The sequence below is a fragment of the Canis aureus genome, chromosome 9 (genome assembly GCF_053574225.1).
Source record: "Canis aureus isolate CA01 chromosome 9, VMU_Caureus_v.1.0, whole genome shotgun sequence".
In the NCBI taxonomy this organism is placed as follows: domain Eukaryota; kingdom Metazoa; phylum Chordata; class Mammalia; order Carnivora; family Canidae; genus Canis; species Canis aureus.
In genome coordinates this window covers 9,997,675-10,022,690 of record NC_135619.1, presented here as the reverse complement: position 1 = coordinate 10,022,690, position 25,016 = coordinate 9,997,675, and the positions used below count along the sequence as shown (strand labels likewise).

Genomic DNA, 25,016 nt, shown 5'->3' with positions numbered 1-25,016 from the left:
TGGAAATGTTATGCAATTTTGTAATAATGGTTTAATCAAACTCTTGACTTGCTTTGTATCTATCTGTTTCAATGTCTCCACATATTGTGCCGATTTTGCACTCTCCAGGTACAGGGTGAATCCCCTGCAAAGACTAGAGGTGACCAGGACTCTCTAAAGTTATGCAATGCCCAAGCTGCATGGCCACACATAACAGCTGTGCAAACTCGGCCATGTAAATTGAAAGTCAATTTGTCTGTCCATCTTGTCTTTATATGTTATATTTTTCTATACCTGCTCCAGTTCAAAATGGATGTGAAACCTTATGCAGATCTTAGTGGTTCCAGGATAAGTAAAAAAAGAAAATAAAAACTGATTAAGCAGAAAAAAACTTTATCCACTGCCATCTATCAGTATTATTTTTAAGCACTTGATATTCAAAAAATAAATTTGTTTGACAGAAAAGTGCTTCATCTAAATATTCAAGTGGGTGCATTAAGCCCAATAACAAAATAAATCCACATCTGAAGCACTCCAGACATTCTAGAACCTTAAGTGCAGTGAAACACAGATGACCAGAAAAGAGCCATTACTGCTCCTGGGCTCTTTCATGTCAGCCAAATTGGTCCCAAGTGCTGAACATTAACTATTTGTGCTCTGAGTGGAGATGAGCGTTACCTCCTTGCAGGACAATAACTTGTATCAATTTGGAAAGAGTTCAGCTTTGTGATGAGGAAGATTTAATAGTAATAAATTCTATTTTGTAACTCGAAAATGGCTGAAGCCACCACCTATAACACAGGATGATGACCAGGGACTGAATGTTCTCAGTAGCTATTTTTTCTTATAAATATTTCATTGATTTTTCAGACCCACAAAGATTCCCTATTGTCATAAAGTTGGTTTAATACATATAATAGACTTTGTTCTATGCATATAAAATGAAATCTCCTCTCAGGTATAGTAGAAATAGGAAAAATGCCTGTTATATGCAGGATCTATTTTTGAATTCCAACTATTGACTTTCCAGGAAGATTTTCAGACCTTTTCACCATCTGCCAAGTATTTCTGCAATGTCCTGGTTTTGTGTACAAGCATTATCAGTCAATAAAGAAACATAAACCTGATTTAAAAATGAGAAAACACATCATATGCCAAAAACAAAGTGAGTATAATTAAACGCAAACAAAAACAAAAAAACAGCCAGAGTGATAGCAACTCTTTTTCTCAGATTCTAGGAAACACTAGCAAAAATACATGTTTATTTCCATAAATACCAGAGAACTGCAATTTGATAAAGAGTGGCTCTCCCTTATTGTTATGAAAATAATAAATTCTTATAAAAAAGTAAGAATTGAGATAAATTAAAAGGATGAAACCCATTATCTTGATAACCTGAGAATATAAAGCAAGGCTGAAAGAATTGCTTTACATAAAACAGAGCAAAATAACAGAATTATTTAAAAGAAAGTCCTACAGATGACTAATTTAATAGAGATTTAAATCCTTTCCAATTTTAAAGTAAGTACATCTATTTGAAAATGTAGATCGAATTTTAGAGAGGTGCTAAGAAGTTTAAGGGCTTAACTACCAACCCACCTTTGAAATGATTTTACAACTGAAAAAAAAAATCATATTCATCAAGTATGAACTTAGTTCTGTTTTTGGAAGATGCATTATCATTCTCAGCCCATTTACAATACTAGTTTGTGTGTTGTTAAGAGTAATGCCCAAAATAAACAGATAAAATCTGCTCATAAAATACATGCAACATATGAGGCACACATCTGTAGGGAAAGGAAATAAAAGTCATTCAAAAGTTCACAGAATATTATTATTAGAGAAAGGCAACTTTAGAATAACCTTATAGTACTGGAAAAGTTACAATATATTTAACTTCATATCTGCCATTTGGGGTAGTGTAGGAAATACCAGAAGAGGATGAGGAACTGCTTTAAATGGTAAGGACATCAAAGAAAGATCTAGAAGTCCACTGCCTCTGTGTATATTTTCTTCTATGTCCTACTCATAATTAAGCAGAGAATAATGCACAGACTACTGCTAGGAAAAAACAAAATCCATCCACAATTTCAGTCTTTTGTTTATGCAATCACAAAGCATACTTTATGGTTGTCAAGAGGTAAGAGGCAGGTTTACCATTGGTCATCTTTTACTATTTCCTGAGGATCTCCTGGATATATTGTACAACACTAGACACTTTGTAGACATAAAAGCTCAGGTATATAGAGAAAAAGTAATGGTCAAGTGACAAAATGAACAAGTGATAAAGGCAGAAACAAAATCTAGATCTTCTAATTGCCAGGTCACTGCTTCATACTAATGCCTGTTTTGGTGCTTTGCTGGACCAATAAGTCTATATTGAAAGTTTTTTTTTGCAAAGTTTTTTTTAAGGAAAACTAATGCTATTTTAACAGGATGACTGAGAGAATGAAAATGAAAAGGATTTCTATTCTTGATGCTTTTTATATGTGAAATGGGGTTCTAAGAAATTACTCTGCTTAACAATCAACACGAAGAGCCACGTCAGTAGGCCTCTTTAGCAGCCACAAAAGAAATACAAAAATTCAATCTTGGACCTGTTTAATAAATACATTTTATTTTATTTATTTTTTTAAATAAATACATTTTAAAGTATGTGATGCAACATATTATGAATCTTATGTGGTTAAAACTAATCTAGATATTTTATTACTGAAAAAATTTTGGTTAAGGCATGATTTGAAATTATTAATATAATCCATTGTAAAAAGAAACTTTCAAGAAAACTGTGTTTTAGAGAGGACTTATTCCAGGAAGTTTTTATGTCAAACCAAGAGCCAAAATTTAAGACAAAACATAGTTTTACAACGATTATTTTGCTATTGTGAATCTTTCAAAGAGAAATTAAAATTACTTTTTAAAAACTAGGGAAATTTAGAACTTCAAGAGTTCATATATATATGTGTGTGTGTTTGTGTATATATGTATATTAATTTTCTTCAACATAGAAGTGAGGAGTAAATGAAAAGCTTAAATGAAGAGTTAAGACATAGTGCAAGAGCTAGAAAACTTTGCTAGCCATGATGTGATTATCTCCAGACCAACCTAAAGGCTAATGCTGCTTACTTAATATTTTTGGTAATCTCAGATCACCTCACTTTTCTCTATGATTTTTACAAAGAGAATTATTCACATTTTTAAATTCAGGTTTCATTGAGAATAGTATACATGGATATTATAATAAGGAAATGTAAGAAACATAGCATACTTACCATGTCTTGGCATTTCTACTTAAGTATTTACTTCTACTTGATTCAGGTAATCATAAATTACCTTACATAGATTCAGAACACGTTTGATTATAGAAACTTTTAAAATTTGAGTTTGAGTTCATTTGAAATAGCAAATATATTCTAAATCAAACTTTCAACTAATAATTTAAGTGTGCTCATGGGGAAAATGACACACAATTTGAAACCAATAGCATCCCAAGAAATTGATATATGCTCATTCAACCATAGAGATCAGTCAAATAGAGTGGATTCTAAATTTTTAAGATTCTTTTACACTGGTAACTTACTGCAATATTACTGGCTTTCCTCCCTTGTTCAGTTCATTGGTCCTTTTTCTGCTGCTCTCTTCCAAGTCTATGATGAACAGCTGATACAAAAAGAAGTGTGTAAACACAACTCATTATATCTTAAAGAAAAGATCTTGTTGGATTTGCCTTACAAAGCCTGTCATTTTGTGAGTTTTTTTTTTTTTTAAGAATTATTTATTTGTTTATTCAGAGAGAGAGAGAGAGAGGCAGAGACACAGGCAGAGGGAGAAGCAGGCTCCATGCAAGAAGCCCGATGTGGGACTCGATCCCCAGTCTCCAGGGTCACACCCCGGGCTGCAGGCGGCGCTAAACCGCTGCGCCACCAGGGCTGCTCCATTTTGTGACAGTTTATAAAAATTTATAAAAATTGTATGTGTGTGTCAGTGTTTGTGTAGAAGCAATGCTGTATGTTTAAGATTGTTAAATCAATAGATATTGACAACCGGTAGAAATCCACAGATTTAAATTCTGCTTATATGTTTCAAATTGGAATAGACATCATGGCTATCAATTTCAGAGAAGAACCAAGTAGAATAATACCAGTTATAACACTTTGAATTTCTTAAATAAAAGCTATGTACTGATAAGTGAATTTTATCAAAACAAAAAAGCTTTAGAAAAATGAAAAACAAGTCTAATATTTTGACATAACAACTCAATGGGGAGAGGAATAAATATTATCAAACTATATACTGGAAGAATTAATAATCATTGGAACATGTGAAATTTAGTCACAACCATCATTTTAGATTTCTTTTTTATATTTCTCCCTCCAAGGCCCTTATAGTTATTTTGGTAATACAGCACAAGGAAAAACCTCTATCATCACAAAGAGAAAACACTGAGATTCCATTACTGAGGTGAATATATGAATCACCCTTATGCATAAAGCACATTTTGAAAAAGATTTTACTTATTTGTGAGAGCAGAGCACACAAGAGAGCATGAGTTAAGGAGGGGAGTGGCAGAGAGAGAGGGAGAAGCAGGCTCCCCTATTGAGTATGGAGCCTAAAGTGGGGGGTGGATCCCAGAGCCATGGGGTCATAACATGAGCTAAAGGCAGAGACTTAACCTACTGAACAAGTCAGGTGCTTGGCATAGGGCACAATTTTAACTAGAATGTGAAAAAGATACTGCCATAAATGGGAGGTAAAAAGTAAAAGGGTACTTTTAAAAATAACACTGAAGAATTCATGGATGCATCAGAAAATTTCTAAGTGCAGAGAAAGCTACTACAGTTTTCTCTACCTGGGAAAGATAGGAAGTAATTTTGCATATGTGTGTGTGAATCAAAGATCATAAGATTATATGTCCTTCTCTTATTTCTGGTCCAATCCATGGTATCTCTGCTTGTTTAGAAAATATGCTACAATCTTCACTCCACGACATCTCTCATCTACATACTCTTTCTGATCCCACAAATAACTTTTTAGTTCAGGCTGCTTTTATCTCCCTAAAGGAATAGGAGAGAGGTGGGTAATTACAGAGGTCACATTTTGAGAAGGTGAAGTGCAGGATACACCCAACATGTTTAATTGGAAGAGGGATACTTCATCCAAAGTAACAGTGGGTAAATCAGACAGTGTCGCGGGTTCCAGATGCAGGTAAGTTCAGAGTTTTGTGATGGGAAGGTAAAAAAGTACATGACTTTTATTTCAGATTATTTCTGGCTTCTTAATTAAGTACAAAGTTTGATCATCAATGGAGAGCAAAACAGAGAGGAGAGTAGGAACAAAACATACAGGGGAAATAATATGATATCAATGGTTGTTTTGAAGCCTACTGAATGTTTTACACAAGTACACAGCTATGAATCCTCCATATGTAAAACAAACTTTCTCTTGTACCCATTCTCATTCAAGTTAGATAACAAGTGCTCTGAAAATCCCTTTGACCAGCAAGTGTAGAAGGGCAGAAGGAATAAGTTCTAGTTCTCCTCTAGTCTTTCTAACAAAAAGTTACCAAAAGAAAATTGTATGACAAACTACTCTCAATATATGTGTCTCAGTAAATTTGCTCAATAATTTTATTTCTGGTTCCAAAAGGGAGCATTGGCATTCTAATGCAATCTCTGCCTTTAATGCCTTATGCCTTTGCTTTGGCCAGGGTGGTGTGGATGTTCTCATTCTTTACATGGTACTTGACAATAAATCTGTTTTCCTCATTGAAGAAAGCATAAAACTCTACTCATAGCCATGTCTGTGGAATATATGTCCTACTTTGGATCCTAGGTGAACAAGCCAGCTTTACCAGCAAAAATCATCATGAACATTTTAATGCAGTTATTGTAGTGGAGTACAAGGGGAGAAAAGAGCTACTATATTTCTGGAAATAAAGAACAGACCTTCATAAGAGTAAGGGAGTGATCTGTTTACTAGAGTGATGGGGTTGTTTTCAAGTTAACAATATAGAGACATGGGCATGAGGAATGCTGGAGAAGTTCACTTTAAAAAAAAAAATGAAGCACAAGTTGGGATCTGAGTCTCATGAAGTTGAATGCAGGCTCAAGACTAGTCTATGAAGAAGCATGATTTGATGCTAAAACCAAAAATGCTGAATACAATCCCTTAAGCCTTTCTGTCCTAGAAAATGTAATAGCATTTGAGATGGAAACTCTAAATCAGCAGTTCTCAACTGGAAGTGCAGCTGTCCTCCAGAAACATTTCTCAATCTCTGCAGATGTTTTGTTGTTGTTGTTGTTGTCATAACTAGGGGACGTGCTATTGGCATCTACTGGGTAGACCCCATAAATGCTATTGAATATCCTACAATGAACAGGGTAGCCCCTCACAACAAAGAATCATTTGGCATCAAAAGTCAGTACCACGGAGATTGAGGAACGCTGTTTCAAATAATGGCCAAATGGCCACACTTGTAGAAGACTGAAGAGTGGGTAGAGGATTTACCATTCCTACATATTCAGGGCTATTCCTTTTTTTTTTTTTTTTTTTTTTTTTTTAGTTTTATTTATTTATTCATGAGTGACACAGAGAGAGAAAGAGGCAGAGACACAAGTAGAGGGAGAAGCAGGCTCCCTTAGGGAGCCTGATGTGGGACTCAATCTCGGGATTCCAGGACCACTCCCTGGGCTGAAAGCAGACACCCAACTGCTGAGCCACCCAGGGATCCCTCAAGGCTATTCTTATGCATGTTGCAGTCCTCAGATAAATCATGGAGAAACAACCTTGTATTCATGTGGGTTTTTAGTCATTTTTTTTTAAAGATTTATTTATTTATTTATTCATGAGAGACAGAGAGAGAGAGACAGAGACACAGGCAGAGAGGGAGAAGCAGGCTCCATGCAGGGAGCCCTACACGGGACTCCATCACGGGTCTCCAGGATCAAGCCCTGGGCCGAAGACAGGCGCCAAACTGCTGAGCCACCCAGGGATCCCCTTTTTAGTCATTTTTAAAATGTTCTCTCTCTACTCTTATCTGAGGACTGATAAACTTTTTTGGTCATATTGTTGGTTCCTTTCTAGTATTTGCTCTGTTCTTTCCCTACAAAATTTTCCCAACTTTATAGCCTGCCTTCTACTTCCCTCACAGTCATCTCTTCTTATTTACTTTACTTTGTGAAGTAAATGACTTTGATCTGGACATCCTTGTATTGTGTTCTTGCTGTATCCCAAGATATGGTGTGACAACTGCAAACGTACCTCATTATACAGCTGGATATTTCACAAAATATTGTTGGGATAACATACCAAAAATTAACAAAGAACTAATGTGAACTAATACACACTGAAACATATCTTTTTTTTTCCCCCTCACACTTCAGAGTTTAAGACCATTTGTTAATTATAGTTTTCATTTGTCAGAGAACAAAAATACCCTGCCACAGATGCCCACCAGCCCTGGAGAACTGCCAAAGGCTGCAAGTTCTATAGCCACTTTCCTGGAAACACAAAGGACAATGTGTTTATTTAATTATGTTGTGCTAGAAGCTCGCAATATTTAGCTGCTTTCAACTTATCTGCATAATAATGATTGCATGGAATCAGTTATAGTGATAAAAGCACTTTCATACAGGAGGTATTGTTCTTTCCTCTTGAATCATATATCTCTTTATCCATATACATGTTTTAAATTCAGCACATGTTTAGATAATCCTCTTTGTGACAGCTTCTGCAGCATCTCTGAACAGAAATAAAAATAAAGAGAGAGCTTGGAACATTTTGTTCCTTTTAGTATATAAAGAATTGAAAATGCAAAGCACTGAAAATTTAAGGATTTAGAACTCCTGATAAGTATAAAATCTTTTCCAACCACACTATTTCAAATTTTAGAGGGAAATAATAATGTAATAATAAATTAGTCTGTAACATGTGGAGTAGCTTTAGAAAACAAGTTTGGTTTTTCTACAATATGCCGCTGAAAGTACCTCTTCCTGATGAACTGTCCTCATTTTTTTTTTTTTTACCGCACAATGTTAGGTTACTTATTGCTCTTTCAAAATGGGCCAGCTCTCATCATATATTTTCTGCATATTTTATTATGAATGATAAAATTTGTTTATGTGAGTAAAGTAAAAAAGCCCACATTTTTCATGATGAACTCGTTTTTGGGTAGAGGCATGATTCTCCTTTCCTTAAAAAAATACTAAATTTGATTGCTTACTTAAATTATATATATGCTGAGCTCTAAATTTGTATTATTATCTTTTGACATATGGTACTGTATCAGTTAGGATATGTATATGTAAGAAACACTATAGGAGAGGATGTTTGATCTGTCCATGGATAAGCTCCCCAAATTCCCACATATTAAATTAACTAGGGCAATCTTCCTAACAGGTTGGGGATGCGTGAGGGATGTCTCTATCTAGAAACATCTTTAAGGTACCAGTCATCTGCAAACAAAACAAAACAAATCATAATTAATTTGTTCTCAAAATCCCTACTTGCATTTTTATAAGACTTTAAGATTGCAAGATAGTCTAGTTTGATTTGGCCTACACTTTCTTTTCTTTATTTACTCCATTTTTCAGTTAAATAACTAGTAACAGTAAAATGGTAGTGCAATGGGAAAATCTGGATCCTAATGTTTGGAATTCAGAATAAGGCAAAATACGCATGCAAAAGTTATAAGATGGCATGAGGTATCGCAGCACTGGTGCTAATGATTGTAAATAAACTACATTTCCACGAAAAAGTATTCAACTTGCTCCAAATGCTTGCAAACACAGAAGTCAGTATCACATGGGAAGACCAGAAAATCTCAGGTAACAGCTATGCAAATGATCTGTACTCTACCATCAGCACACTCTAGACAGGAAGTTCTGAGGAACAGTGTGTAATTGATTTAAAAATGGTCCTTTCTAAAGGGGAAACAATTTCTCTTATCCACAAAAGATCTTCCTAGATATACTCTTCTTCTGACCAAGAAAAGATAGTTCTCAAATTTAGGAGGAATTTACCTCTTAACATCCAAAGATCTATGAAAACAAGCCATCTGTTTAAGCGGTTGGCGTCAGTGATTCTGAAACATGACTATCACACTATCTTTAAATTCCTTCTATAAGAAGGCAAGCTGTGTTTCTATTATTTTGAGCATCAAATCTATATAGCATAGCAACAAGTATGCTTAAAAACTATAGATTAATACTCAAAATAATGTGGGGAATAATGTAAGCTGAAGTTAACATGAACAAAAAAAATGGCAGCAAAGTCAACAGTGCCCTCCTTACAAGGAAGGATTGGGTGTATATCTTAGGTTCAGTGGGATTTAGCCCAATATTTGAGGTACAGATCAGGAAATTTACCAGATGGTGAATACACAAGGAATGCTTCACTCCACAGTGATAGCATTCGTATCTTATCTAGAAGATACCAGAAAGTTGGCAGATAAAATTCTACATCATTTGTAATAAGGTTTTAAATAAAAATAGCATGTGAATCATTTGAGGATGGAAGAAGAATGAGGAATTCCTGTAACTAAAATACTCTTCCTTAAATATTCTGGTTAACCATAATTTATTGGATGTGACATCTTTCTCTCAAAGCATAAAATATTCCTTAACACTATGAAAACAGTAGTGAGAGTACATGGAGTAAGTCTCTCCTCATGTAATTTCAACACTGACAAGTTGTGGTTTGTCAAATAACATGGCAAGGAGGAATATTACTAGCAATTCTTGGTTATAAAGAGATATATGTTTTAATCAGTTTTACAAATATTTTCAAATATTCTTTCCTTCACAGTATGCAAGCTTCGTAAGCAGCTCACTCTCTAGAGACAGAGGAGAAATAGGTCCCATAAGAAGGCTGATACAAAGAAAAGAGCATCTGACAATGTCTGAAGACAAGCAAAGCTTCCTGGAGGATTAAGTAGGTAGGAGAAAGAGCAAGTCGAAGACAGGTGGGCCAGGCACAATGAACACACGGAAAGGTGCTGATGTGAAAGAAAATATATACTTGCAGGAATTCCATAGGCTGAGGTGAATTTACAGACTGTTTTTGTTGTTTATCTCTAGCTCTTAAAAATCTTCAAATATAATTTCTATTATTTGAGGTATCCATGCAGTTTCAATAATTAGCTCTAACTATAATAATCTTGTTACACATGGTCAGAAATTCTTATTCAGGATTCCAAAGCAACATTTACAAATCCTTATTGTAAATCACTGGCTCCAAAAGGGGCACACTTAAGCTTTACCATATTTCCCCTAATAGGTAAGGGAAGTAGGTTATATTTGTATACTTAATAACATCCATCCAGTTGTAAGGTTATCAATATTCTACGTCTAAGTAAACAAGCTGCCCATCAGTTCTGAGATGTATAACTGTCATATTAATCTTACTGCTTCTGTGGGTTGATAGAAAGCAGTTATACTTCTTTTTACATTCCACATTTTACTAGTGGAATTGCAAATTTTTCTGGCAGTGAGATGGTCTAGGAAAAGGAATTTGTGATTCAAAGTATGATATTTTCCATTACCTCATGGTTTGTGTTAGCAGTACAGTATACATGAAGACCATGATTTCCAACTTTATATTATTCCTAACCAAAACACAGGAAGTACTATATACAGCTTTCAACTCCTCTATTTACTATTATTCTTATTAAAATAAGATTTGCATGCAATAATACCTAGAAAATCCTCACATCAATTGTGGTGGCCACCCGTGCGTTACCTAACAATACCAACTCCCTGCTAAAGATTCTTAAATGTCTGACTCTCCATTCATAATAGTCAGAAAGGTACACATAATGATCTATGGTCACCTCCAACTTCACTTCTTGCTTGGCTTCCATCCTATGCTTTAACCATGTTGAATTATTTCATTTTTGCATTACAAGCCAGCCAAGGTTCTCACCGCCCATCTGTATACTTGTTACTTTGTGTGCTTGATGCTCCTACATCACTTCATCTGATTAATGCATTCTTAACTTGCACGCTTATCACAGATGTCACCTCTTCCAAGAATTCTTCCCTAGGCCTTCAATCTGGATTAGGTGACTCTTAAAATTGTTTCCTATGCACCTTATCCTTTATCAAGACCTTTGTCACATCGTATTTGCTAATATGTTTGCGCTTCCAGTAAAACAGAAGCCACAAATTGGAAGTTGCAATGTATTTCAAATGCCTAACACTATTTCTAGTCTGTAATAGGTGCTTAATAAATGTCTATTGAATAAATAAATAAAAAAAAACATGTAGATGGATATTGTTCCTCCTTCACTTTAAAATGAGCATTTTGAGGTTGGCTGAGTAATGCTGGGCTATTTTTCCTCTGTCTTCATATTGAGTTTTTATTCATTTAATTCATGTGTTAGAGAAAATTGATTTTCTTGCCTGACTTCTTAACTCAGCAGTACGGTTTTGACAATGCTGGAGCCTGGTGTTTTGTTTATTTGTTTTCCTGTGCTCTGAATGGATTTCAGTGGTTTGTTCGGTACTATTTACTATTATAATCTGAATTTCAATGAGAATTCTGAAGTGTCACAAGCTCTGTTGTGCATGTGTTGCTTGTTAGGGGAGAAAACCCAAAGTTAGTGGGATAATATCCACCCTTCTTTAGTTTCCTTTACTGGACTGGTTTATGTGCATTATCACAGATATGTCTTTCTTTACAACAATATCTGAAATTATTATAAAATTGTCCAAGGAGTTTTAGTTACACATTTGGTATCTTGAAATGAGAAAGCAAAACATCTGTTAAGTTATTCTGAATCTAAAACTATCTTTAATAACAAAAGTTTTACTTTTATGTAACATTTAAAAGATCCCATAAAACATCTTATTTTTTATAAAACTATTTAACAAATATTGATTATCTCTACCTTCCAATGATATGATTGAGTCAAAGATATATTAAATATTTTTTTAGAGATGAAATTGATATTGATAGGCCACATTTCTCCTGAATCTCAGCCCTGGTCGCTCTTCAACTGAACAAGGTAATAACTGGTATTTACTCAATTAATAATTCCAGTGATAATTTCACAGACTGTCTTTTTAAAGAAAATTTTGATTTTTGAAATGTATTTATATTGATTCAGTTAGTCCTTTTCCTTAGTGATTCAGGTTATCCAGAGAAATAGTGGTATGATAATAGAAAGACACAAGAAGACATAATTAAGGGATTTACATTTTTTAAAATAAAAGTATAAAGAAATTTAGATGATTAAATAGGTAAGATGGTGATGCAGCATATTACCATCTGAAAGGACAAATTGCTCAGTCTTCCCAAAGTTCCCCAAGAAGGCACAGAGCCTTTGAAAAAGGACACTTTTTGCTGGATGTGAAAAAGCCCAGCTTTGCCACTGCCAAAGGGTTTTATGTTCTGCTCCTAAGTCCTCTCCACCATTACTACAACTGTCATGAGCACCGGCTATGTGTTTATCGCTATATGTAACTGGGACAAAACTAATCACTATTATTCTTCCTGAATGAGTAAGTGAAGCAAAAGTCACTTCTTAAGGTGGAACATCTCCTACAGTGTTTCTTAATGAGTTTAGAGGCACCATTAGCATTTCGAACAGCATATTTAGCATCCCTGGCTCCTACACAACAAATTCTAGTGCTATCTTTTGGTCACTGTGCAACCAAAAATACCTTCCCACATTTACAAACGCCCTACTTTAGACCCATGGAATGAGGAGACTGAGAATTCTTCCCATATTAAATATTCTTGGGAAAAAAGCGGGAAAAAAATTTTGCTTTAGTGTCTTCCAGTTTTATGAGAAAAATGCTATAGTATTTTCTGTAATCATGTTTGGCCATTTTCCTTTCTGCAAAATTATCTAAGATACAGTTGTCTAAGATAAGATAAGATAAAAGATAAGATAAAATACAATTATTACATATATATTATATATACATTATTATTTTATGATAACAATGAACAGTGTCTGAAAAATGCCAGACAAATGGAATGAAATAGGAATATTTCTTATGATTTAAAAGTAAAAGGATACACACCTAATACCATTTTCACCTATCATTAAATTCAGATACACTTTAGAGAGGGGTCTAGTCTCTGTTAGAACTCTTTTCTTGAGAGGAAGTAACTTTACACTTCTGAACAACCATAACTGTAAAGTTTTTAGAAATGTTTTCTTAAATGAGTCATTATCTGCTTACCTATACACCAATGATTTTAATTTTGACACCCAAGTGACACAGGATATAAATAATACATTGCATATTTTCCAGGAAAATTCTTCAAAATTTTGACAATAAGGTTTTACATACTTCATATTCTTGGTCTTCTCTATCATTCTACATACAGCATAATTTCCAAATATCTCTTTATTCTGATCCCTTTAGTCCAGACACATGGTAGGCAGTTTGTGCATCTCTTAATACACAAACTCTCAAAGTGAATGCAATAGGCCACACTACATGAATAGCACAGAATATCACAGGGATATTAACCCCCATGTTCTGCATAATATCAGGGTTTCTACAGATAATATTTGCAATAGCTTCTGTTGGTATTGGCAACCACAACCGTCAACTGAGTTATCAACTGATTTTAAAATATATACATTTTTTTACACAATAAATATCTCAAAATCCAATTTGTGATAAGATTTTTTACATAAAGATTTTTATTAAACATAATGTCTTATGTAATTACCTACCTAAATTCATATACTACTTTCAGTTCCTAATTCTTTTTTTTTTAATTTTTTATTTATTTATGATAGTCACAGAGAGAGAGAGAGGCAGAGACATAGGCAGAGGGAGAAGCAGGCTCCATTCACCGAGAGCCCGACGTGGGATTCGATCCCGGGTCTCTAGGAGCGCGCCCTGGGCCAAAGGCAGGCACCAAACCGCTGCGCCACCCAGGGATCCCTTAGTTCCTAATTCTGATTACACATTCAACGTTTTGGCTATCCTAAATTTTGTCTTTTATAGATTCAGTAAACTTAACTCTTACGCAAGTTATACAATCAATTTTACCTGTAAAATTGTGAGAATAACATTTGTCTGGCTTTAATAATAAAATTTAAAAATTACACATGTAATAGGTTACATTCCACATTTAAATTTCAGCGGTGCTTACAGACCCTTTATAGTTACCAGTTTGCTTTCCTCTCCCTACCTCATTTTCACCTCTCCAATATTTACTGAATAATTCAAGATGAAACACTATATAATACCATCAATAACTGCCCTCTAAGTTCACTATGATCTATTAATAATATACTTGGGAATGATGATTAACTCTTAATATGCCAACCTATAATTCATTTGGTCTACAGAATCCCATATTGTTTTAAATACATTGTTTAATGCCTTACGGAAATTCAGATTTATTATGTCTAAACTGCTCACCTCTTCTATCACTTTAGTAATAAAAAGCAACAATCATGAAGTATATTAGATGGCAAGATATGTTCTTGTTAAATTAATTCAGATCCCTAAATGATTAACAGACTATCTTTTCAAATTTTAAATTTCAAGCTTAAGAAAAATAGAAATGTATAACATATAACACAACTTAACAACACATAATGTAATAGACATGCATTATAGGAATAACTAATTTTGCCCTAGATTTCATTCTGACCTTTTTAATAATAGCAACTAAGTTCTATTCTCAGAGCTCTAGCAGTACACATATAGTTGCCCAGCTAAACATCATATTTTATGATAGTCTTATATTGCATGTGAACAAGGATTCAGTTTTTGCAAATAGAATATGAATAAAAGTGATATGTACAAGAGCACCTGGGTGGCCCAGTTGGTTAAGCATCTGATTCTTGGTGTCAGCTCAGGCTATGATCCAAATTCAGCATGGAGTCTGCTTGAGATTCTCTCTCCTTCTCCCTCTTCCCCTCACACTTGTGCACTCTCTCTAAAATAAGTAAATTAATCTTTTTTTTCTATGAGAATCTTTTTTTAAAAAGCAATATATACAATCTCTTCTTAATTTTCCTAAAAGAAAATTGCCTGCTTTCTACTGCCTCTCTCTATTTGCCTTCTCCTAGGCTAGAGATGGAAGTGCTGCTGATGTGCCAGCTCCAACAATCCAATTTAGGCAAACACCCATTTGAATAGTAGAGCTTAAAACATAAGAAAGCCAGATTATCTCTTGATCTTGTTTGTGAAACAGATCTGCCTACATCTATACTACCATGTAGTATAACAAAAATAAGCTTTATCCTGTGTTTTAGCTTCTGTGTTTAGGATCCACTTGCCACAAAATTAGCTTATATCCTAATTTTTACCCCTAAAACTCAATGCTAAACTGTTAAACATTAACTTTTACTTCAGGTTTTTTTTTTTTAACAAAATAAATATTATACATGCTACTGAATAATTCTTCTCCCAATCATGACATTTTCCTCTCTCCTTCTCCAAAGGTATATACCATTCTTATGACTAGTTGGAAATACTACTTATTGTTTTCACTCTGATTTGATATTGAACTAGCAAACAAGCTGTGACAAAGGTACACTAGAACAGGCTATAAGTGAGTAAATAAACATAGCTTCTCATTGACTGTCTAGTTGCTTATTGAGGTGCACTAATAGTTTGATGAGAGGTTCAGTCTGCGCAGAATAAGATATTTACCACACTGGAGGATTCCAGAGTGTTTTATAGTGTTAGGCTTTGGAAGGGAAATGTAAGTCCTTGAGGTCTACCTGACATATTTAAATCAACCAATCAAGCAAGCAATCAATCTTTTTTTTTCCTGATACTCTCTTGTTATTGCATTAACAGATTTTAAGGAAATTGGGCCCTGCTCTGTTCAAGCTTTATGCTTTTCTTATATCCAATGGTATTTTTAAATCAGATGCTCAGTCTTCATAAATCAGATATTGAGCTCAGGGGAATATAAAAAATAGTGAAAGGGAATAAAGGGGAAAGGAGAAAAAATGAGTGGGAAATATCAGAAAGGGAGACAGAACATGAGAGACTCCTAACTCTGGGAAACGAACTAGGGGTGGTGGAAGGGGAGGTGACTGGGTGACGGGCACTGAGGTGGGCACTTGATGGGATGAGCACTGGGTGTTATATGTTATTCTATATGTTGACAAATTGAACACCAATAAAAAATAAATTTATACATAAAAAAAGAATTGTTTAAGTATGGGCATCCAGTTAGACTGCACTGTCATTTGTTAAATTACATCAAATGTAGATTAGATTGTGATCGAGTCAAAACTAGCAAAAATGAGATATAAATTCCAAAAAGAGTAACATTTTATTATGGATTTTTTGCTGTGATTTAGAGCACTCTGCTTTTTAGTGTATATAAAAATTCATAAAGTAATGGAAAATGTGTGCCACATAATAAATGAAATCATATAAAACTTATTTGAAACCACCACAAATTAGATATTTCCAAATGAAACAACTATATTTATGTCAACAGAATTAAATATTAACATCCAATACCAAATATTCCATCATTTACCTGGTAAACTTACACGCTGAGTTTTATATCTTCACTACCTTTACCTTTACCACAGAGTCAATACCACTACATATAGACATACAGTTTTTATTTTCTTCCAGTCCCAAATGTTGGTAATAAATGTTGATAAAATGTTGGTGATAAAAATTTAAGAAACAAGAAATGCTTCTTGCAGAAAAGTAAAATATTAACTTCTGCAATTCTCAGACACTGTGTATTAGCGAGGAGAGCTTGATCTTAAACTTACAACCAAAACATCTTTTGACCACATTACCAAAAAATTAATCCCAGTAATTTTGTGTTAGTTTGGGATTCCCTTGAAAATAAAGAGCCTGAAGTAAGGATTCAAATACAAAGTGTTTATTTGGGAAGATAATCAAATATAGAGGAGTGGGGAAGACAGAATAGCGATAACAGGCAAAGAGGAAAAGCCAGCTCAAGGGTCTTTACTGAGCTGGTTTTCACTGTTGACAACTGTGGCTCGATTTCACTGGAGAGGTTCTGTATATCTCTGTAGAGTGTGTCCCAGCATGGTCTGCCTAAAATACTGAAAGAATATTTTTTTGCCTTTCCTTTCTCTCTGACTAATCTTTAGTTAAAAGCTAAAGAATTTCTATTTTGTTTTATAAATAATATGTTACTCATTGAGTATTATATATGACACAACAATTTTTCTAGATAATGGCTTAGTGCACATGTCAGATGACCAAGTAAGAGTCAAAAACATTAAATAAACTCCCCAAGTTTATCCAGTAGTAAGTGGCAAGGCCAGGACTTAAATAATTTCCAATCAGGAAAAGACAGTACAATAAAATTAATATATTATACAAGAGTTTAATGGAGGAATTATCTATAAAGATATCATGTAGGAAAACTACTAGGGATAGTGCAATGCCCTAGTGATAGGATGGAGAGAGAGAGAGTTCTATTCCTACATCTGAAGGCATACAGGAAAGAAACCAATACCAGAAACTGGAAGGAGGGTGATGGGAGCTGTGGCTTTTGGCAGTAAAACATAGCCAGCATATGACTACAAGGACAAGGCAAGGTAAATAAACAATTTACAAGAAGCTGAAGGAATATAAGGAATATGACAGCTCGTGACACTTCAGCCCTTTGTTGTAGGCTAAAACCAGGTGGAAGTCAATAGAGAGTGGATCTGAATTAGACCAGTAAGCAAACAAGGCATTTAATACAAGGAGACCATCATATTCCAAAGCCACATATTTAATCACTATGCTATTAAGTCATTTAAAAAAAGACATCATACGATATAAGTATTTGTTCACAACATTTGATTTGCAAGCTAATGTATAAAAAACATAGGATGGAGTTGATGCTGGAAGTAGGGAAATCAGGTTGATTTACCATGATCAAAGAGTAAGTACTGAAGGCTTTCAACTGTTGTTGCAGAGTGTATGGACTGATCACAATTCTACTGTAGAAGTAGAATCAATACCACTTGACAACTAAACTGCAAATACAAATATAAGACAAAGGAGACTGAAAAGATCATGTTATGCATGAGTGTTTTACACAAAAGGACACAACTAAAAGAAACAGATAAAATAGAAAGAGGAGTAGGTTTAAGAAGGAACATGGTTATTTAATTTGGGGATGGACTTTACTTGAATGTAGATTGCACATTCTAATGGAATGTACTAATGGAATGTACATTTGGGGACAGACTGTGCTTGAATGTACAAACTGTAAATTCTAATGGATGTACCAGTGAAAACATCTAGCAAGTTGTTGGAAGTGCAGCAACATATCTCTAGGAGGAGGTCAGAATTTAGAATACAGATAAGGGAAGCTATCTGCAGAGAAGTTATATTTATAGTCCTGAGTTAGGATAAGAAAATAAAATATAGGAAGAAGTGCTTTCTATAGTATGTGAAGTTAAGGTGAAAGGTTAAATTCACATGAAAGACATAACAAATTTAACATTTTATCTAATAACGTAAGTTCAAAATATATAAAGCAAAAAATCAACCAAACTTAAAATATAAAATTAGAAATTTACCTTTAGAGAGAGACATTTTAACCTATTTCAGCAATTAATAGATCAATCAAGTAATATATAAATTTATAAATGATTAGAATGATACAATTTAACAAGTTTAATCTAATGAACATATAGAAAAATACTGCACTCAAAACTCTTCTATGGATTCTTTTCAAAAATAGCTGGAAGGAAAAAAAACAAAACTGAATACGCATGCTTTCTGTATTAGTCAATGAAACTGACTTCAGAGAAACAGAACAAATAGGATACATATAGCTATATATAAGAAAAGATTTATTATAGAAATTTGCTTGTATGGTTGCTGCCTACAAGCTGGAGAACCAGGAAAGCCAGTATATAATTCAGTCCAGGTCCAAAGGCCTGAGAAACATGGGACTGCTGTTTTAAGTCTCAGAGTCCAAAGGCCCTAGAACCAGCGACTTCAAGGACCAATGATAAGACAGATGAATGCTCTTTCTACAAGAGACTGCAAAGTTGTTCTACCTTTTTGTTCCATCAGGGCCCTTAGTGGATTGGATGATGCCTACCCATATAGGTAAGGATGTGTCTCTTTATTCAGCCTACTGAATCAAATGTTAGTATCTTCTAAAAAAAAACCCTCACAAACGCATTCAGAAATAAATGTTTTACTAGCTATCTGGGGAACCTTTAGCCCAAAAAGTTAATACATGAAATTATCTACCATACTTATCTAGAATTATATTTTAAAAAATTAATTCCCATCAGATAAATTGGACAATGTAAGGAGTAAGGTTTTAAAACTTTGAGAAGATACAATGTGACAAATCTTCAAGTATTTAGGACAGGGAAATATTTTTTAAAATGTTCCAGAAGCACAGACTATAAAAAAGAGTGATTAAACTGGAATTGGAGTTATTTAATTGTATATACCAAGAACATATCAAGAAAATGAAAAGACAGCTCAATAAGATATTTGTCACACTTACTCTGACAAAAAATTAAAATATAAAATATGTGTTTAAAAATTCCTATCTGCCAATTACAAAAATATCAGTAATATATAAGAAACACATAAAAGACATACATATGCAGATTATAAGAAAAATATATAGAAAGACACTCAAAATCATCATTAAACAGAGAATACAGCTAGAAATGCACCCATTTCTTCTAGATTGCCTAATTTGTTGGCGTATAGCTGCTCATAATATGTTTTTAAATTTCTTTGTATTTCCTTTGTATTGGTTGTGATCTCTCCTCTTTCATTTGTGATTTTATTAATTTGCGTCTTTTCTCTTTTCTTTTTAATAAGGTTGTCTAGGGGTTTATCCATCTTACTAATTCTTTCAAAGAACCAACTCCTGGTTTTGTTGATCCGTTCTACATTTTATTTTTTTTGTTTTTGTTTTGTTTTGTTTTGTTTTGTTTTGGTGCCAATTTTAAATACAGTTTTATTTAAGACATTGCATTTTCCACTTAACAATACAGTGCTTATAAAGGGCAATGTTTATTTCCTTTCCCTGTGCACATATTCCATATTTAAGTATCAAGAATGCCCAGTATATTTACTATAGCAGCTTGACTTTAAAACTGCCATGGAATTTGCTACAAATTTGGGTCCTTGAAATGTGTGGAACAATGCTAGACCTGTCATCAGGTTGGCTTAATCAACCTCTTCAATGGTAGGCCCAGAGGAGGCACCACCAGAGGGAGGAGCTCCACCACCAGGAAAGCCTCCAGGCATTCCTCCTGGCATGCCTCCTGCACTCTGGTATAGCTTCGTAATGATGGGATTGCAGACTTTCTCCAGCTCTTTCTGCTGATGTTCAAAATCTTCCTTCTCTGCAGTCTGGTTCTTATCGAGCCAGTTGATGATTTCATTGCACTTGTCAAGAATCTTCTGTTTGTCTTCATCATTGATTTTGCCCTGAAGTTTTTCATCTTCAACAGTTGCTTTCATGTTGAAAGCGTAAGACTCAAGTGAATTCTTGGAAGACACCTTGTCTCTCTGCTTCTCATCTTCGGCTTTGTACTCAGCTTCCGGGACCATGCGCTCAGTGTCCTCCTTGCTCAAGCGGCCCTTGTCATTAGTGATGGTAATCTTGTTCTCTTTTCCTGTGCTCTTATCCACAGCAGACACGTTGAGGATACCATTTGCATCAATATCAAAAGTGACTTCAATCTGAGGAACGCCACGAGGAGCAGGAGGTATGCCTGTGAGTTCAAACTTGCCAAGTAGGTTGTTATCCTTGGTCATAGCATGCTCACCTTCATAGACCTGAATAAGCACACCAGGTTGGTTGTCAGAGTAGGTAGTAAAGGTTTGTGTCTGTTTAGTAGGAATGGTAGTATTGTGCTTGATGAGCACAGTCATGACTCCTCCAGCAGTTTCAATACCAAGAGAAAGTGGGGTGACATCCAATAGCAGCAAATCTTGAACATTTTCAGATTTGTCACCAGAAAGAATGGCTGCCTGGACAGCTGCACCATAAGCAACGGCCTCATCAGGGTTGATGCTCTTATTCAGTTCCTTTCCATTGAAGAAATCTTGCAGAAGTTTCTGAATCTTGGGGATATGGGTAGAACCACCCACCAGGACAATGTCATGGATCTGAGACTTGTCCAGCTTGGCATCTCGAAGAGCTTTCTCTACAGGGTCCAGGGTGCCACGGAACAGGTCAGCATTTAATTCTTCAAACCGGGCACGAGTAATAGAGGTATAGAAGTCGATTCCTTCATGCAGAGAATCAATCTCAATACTGGCCTGGGTGCTGGAAGAAAGTGTACGCTTAGCCCGTTCACATGCAGTACGGAGACGGCGGACAGCCCTCTTGTTTTCGCTGATGTCCTTCTTGTGTTTGCGCTTGAATTCTGCAATAAAATGGTTGACCATTCTGTTGTCAAAGTCTTCTCCACCTAAGTGGGTGTCTCCAGCTGTGGACTTGACATCAAAAGTAAGGATTGACACATCAAAAGTGCCACCTCCTAAATCAAAGATCAACACATTCCTTTCAGCTCCAACCTTCTTGTCTAAGCCATAAGCAATAGCAGCAGCAGTTGGCTCATTGATAATTCGAAGTACGTTAAGACCGGCAATAGTTCCAGCATCTTTGGTAGCCTGACGCTGAGAGTCATTGAAGTATGCAGGTACCGTGACAACTGCATTGGTAACAGTCTTCCCAAGGTAGGCCTCTGCAATTTCCTTCATCTTCGTCAGGACCATAGAGGACACCTCCTCTGGATAGAAACTTTTGGTCTCCCCCTTGTATTCTACTTGGACTTTAGGCCTGCCAGCATCATTCACCACCATGAAGGGCCAATGCTTCATATCAGATTGGACGACAGCATCATCAAATCTACGTCCAATCAGCCGCTTGGCATAGAAAACCGTGTTGGTGGGGTCCATCGCAACTTGATTCTTCGCAGCATCACCGATCAATCGTTCGGTGTCTGAAGGCGACATAACTTGGGGTGGTTCGGTTTCCCTGATCATTGGCAATTATTTCCACTTTCCCGTGCTGGAAGACACCCACGCAGGAGTAGGTGGTGCCAAGATCGATCCCGACTGCAGGTCCCTTAGACATAATTGCTTCTGTGTGGGCCGGGCTCGGCTCGTGGAGACAACAGCCGCCTGCGGATCTGGCGCCGCGTTCAATGAGCCCGTTCTACATTTTGTACATCCGTTCTACATACACTCTATTTCATTTAGTTCTGCTCAAATCTTTATTATCTCTCTTCTTCTGCTTGGTGTAGGTTTTACTTGCTCTTCTATCTCCAATTCCTTTAGGTTCAAGGTTAACTTGTGTACGTGAGTTTTTTTCCCAATTTTTTGAGGGAGGCTTGTATTGCAATGTATTTCCCTCTTAGGACTGCTTTTGCTGTAACCCAAAGATTTTGAACGGTTGTATCTTCATTTTCATTAGTTTCTATGAATCTTTTTAATTCTTCTCTAATTTCCTGGTTGACCCATTCATCATTTTTTTTTAAGATTCTAGTTATTTATTCATGAGAGACACACAGAGAGAGAGACAGAGACAGAGACAGAGACAGAGGCAGAACACAGGCAGAGGGAGAAGCAGGCTCCATGAAGGGAGCCCAATGTGGGACTCGATCCCCGGAATCCAGGATCAGGCCCTGAGCCGAAGGCAGGCGCTTAACCGCTGAACCACCCAGGCCTCCCCCATTCGTCTTTTAGTAGGATGCTATTTAACCTTCATGTGTTTGAGTTTCTTCCAAATTTCTTCTTGTGATTGAGTTCTCGTTTCACAGCATTGTGGTCTGAAAATACACAGGGGACAATCCCAGTCTTTTGGTATCAGTTGAGACCTGATTTGTGACCCAGTATGTGGTCTATTCTGGAGAAGGTTCCATGTGCGCATGAGAAGAATGTGTATTCAGTTACGTTTGGTTGGAAAGTTCTGTATATATCTGTGAAATCCATCTGATCCAGTGTATCATTTAAGGCCCTTGTTTCCTTGGTGATGTTCTGCTTAGAATATCTGTCATTAGCTGAAAGTGCTGTGTTGAAGTCTCCTACTATTAGTGTATTATTATCTAAGTATCTCTTTACTTTGGTTATTAATTAATATGCTTGGCAGCTCCCACATTAGGGGCATATATATTCATGATTGTTAGGTCTTCTTGTTGGATAGACCCTTTAAGTATGATATAGTGTCCCTCTTCATCTCTTGCTACAGCCTTTGGGTTAAACTTTACCTGATATGGGCTTATTTCTGGACTCTATCACGTTTCATTGATCTATGTATCTGTTTTTATGTCAATACCATACTGTTTTGATTATTATAGTTTTATAATATATTTTGAAATCAGGAAGTGTGAGCCTGACAGCTTTGTTCTTTTTCAAGATTGGTTTGGCTATTTGGGGTCTTTTGTAATTCTATACAAATTTCAGAATTTTTTTTCTTGTTTCCTTGAAAAATGCCTTTGGAATTTTGATAGAGATAGCACTGAATCTGTAGATTGCTTTGGGTTGTATGGATATTTCAATAGTATTTATTTCAATTCATGACCATGGGATATCTTTCCATCATTTGTGTCTTCTTCAATTTCTTTCATCAATGCCTTATAGATTTCAGTGTACAGATCTTTTATCTTGGTCTTACTGCTAACATAGTCAATTAACACTTTTTAACACTTTTTTTTAACACTTTTTTATGTTATATGTATTATATATGCATACTTTCAATAAAATAAGCTAGAGAAAAGAAAACATTAAGAAAACCATAAGGAAAATACATTTACAGTATTTTACTGTATTTGTTGAAAACAATCCATATATATGTGAATACATGTAGTTCAAACCTATGTTGTTTAAGGGTCAACTATAATGAGAACCAAATAAATTAAAATCCCAGAAAGTGGAAAACCTGTCAGAAGTGGGTTAATACTGAGCAACTGTTTTTTTTTTGTCGTTTCTTTTTTTATTTTAATTTCTCCCCATCTTGGTTGGACAATGGGCTGGGGCTCATGGTACTTATTTATGATTTTGAATGAAGACTGAAGATCAAAGTCTGACTATGCAGAGGGTAGCTTCTGGGGAAGAGACATCCAGCAAAGCTTTTAACGGTTTCCAGAACCTTGCTGAACTAGAGACTTAGACTCTAGAGCACAACCCGATTTCCCCTCAAACTGAATTCAGAAGTTTGGCTGAAAGCTTTTATAAGGCAGAATGAAATGTCTCTCAGCTAGGGGGTCCTGAGTAAACAGCTGCCAGAGGAAGACAGCCTAAAACAAAATAGGCAAAAGATGAAAGCCCTACAGGAGAGTTGCACTGACACTGAGTCCGAACAGCTATTTGCACACACACTGTGTTCCAATGCTGGCTGCAGTTTGAGGGTAAGAATCCAAAGTTGGTCCTGTCAGGTGATTGATGGGGGCAGGGAAAGCAGCAATCATTTTAGCATTCAGAAGCTGTAGTGATACAACTGACAACTTCAGGAACCTCAAACACATGATTAGGTTTCACTTCAAAACATTGTCAGAATTATGAAGCCCTATGGAATGGGAAGCTAAAAAGCTAATTAAAAAGCTCTGAAGGTCAGTACTTAATATATCGAGCTGAGCAGAGATAGATCTGTCAGGTTCCTAAATCAAAATACACAAGAATACAAGGACAACTCAGATACATAATTAGTCTCATTTAAACTGTTTTCCAGCTATCTCTCTGTCTACTTCTTGAAAGGACCGAGGTGACCAGAACATTACTCTGTTTGTCCAAAACATGAATAAATAACCCTTTCCCTTAGAAGATAATAACATCTGCAGTTCACAGTATTATTTTATAGACATCTTTTATTACAAAATAAAAATTACAGACACAAATAGGCAAGGTTATTTGAGCAATAATCAAATATCATACTTAATGGAGAAATTTTTAGCATTTTTACCTTTGAGATTGAGAATGAGAAAAAGAAGCCTGCTGTCATATTTCTATTCAAAACTGTAATGGGAAGTACTAGCCAGCTCAATAAAGCAAATAAAAAATATAAGAATTATGAAGAAATAAAAGTACCCAAGAAATCAATAGGTAAATTTAAAAAACTACATGTTG

At 35.3% G+C, this 25,016-nt stretch overlaps 1 long non-coding RNA gene and 1 pseudogene across 2 annotated transcripts in view; both read right to left on the bottom strand.

The window, feature by feature from the left end:
• Positions 1-3,558: 3,558 nt before the first annotated feature.
• LOC144320030 (uncharacterized) overlaps positions 3,559-25,016 on the bottom strand; it is an 84,259-nt gene continuing 62,801 nt past the window's right edge. For both annotated transcript variants that reach the window (XR_013385626.1, XR_013385625.1), the window contains one exon: positions 3,559-3,639. This is a non-coding gene — a long non-coding RNA (uncharacterized LOC144320030). The remainder of the gene's footprint in view (positions 3,640-25,016) is intronic.
• Positions 19,879-22,102, bottom strand: LOC144320380 (heat shock cognate 71 kDa protein pseudogene; annotated as a pseudogene).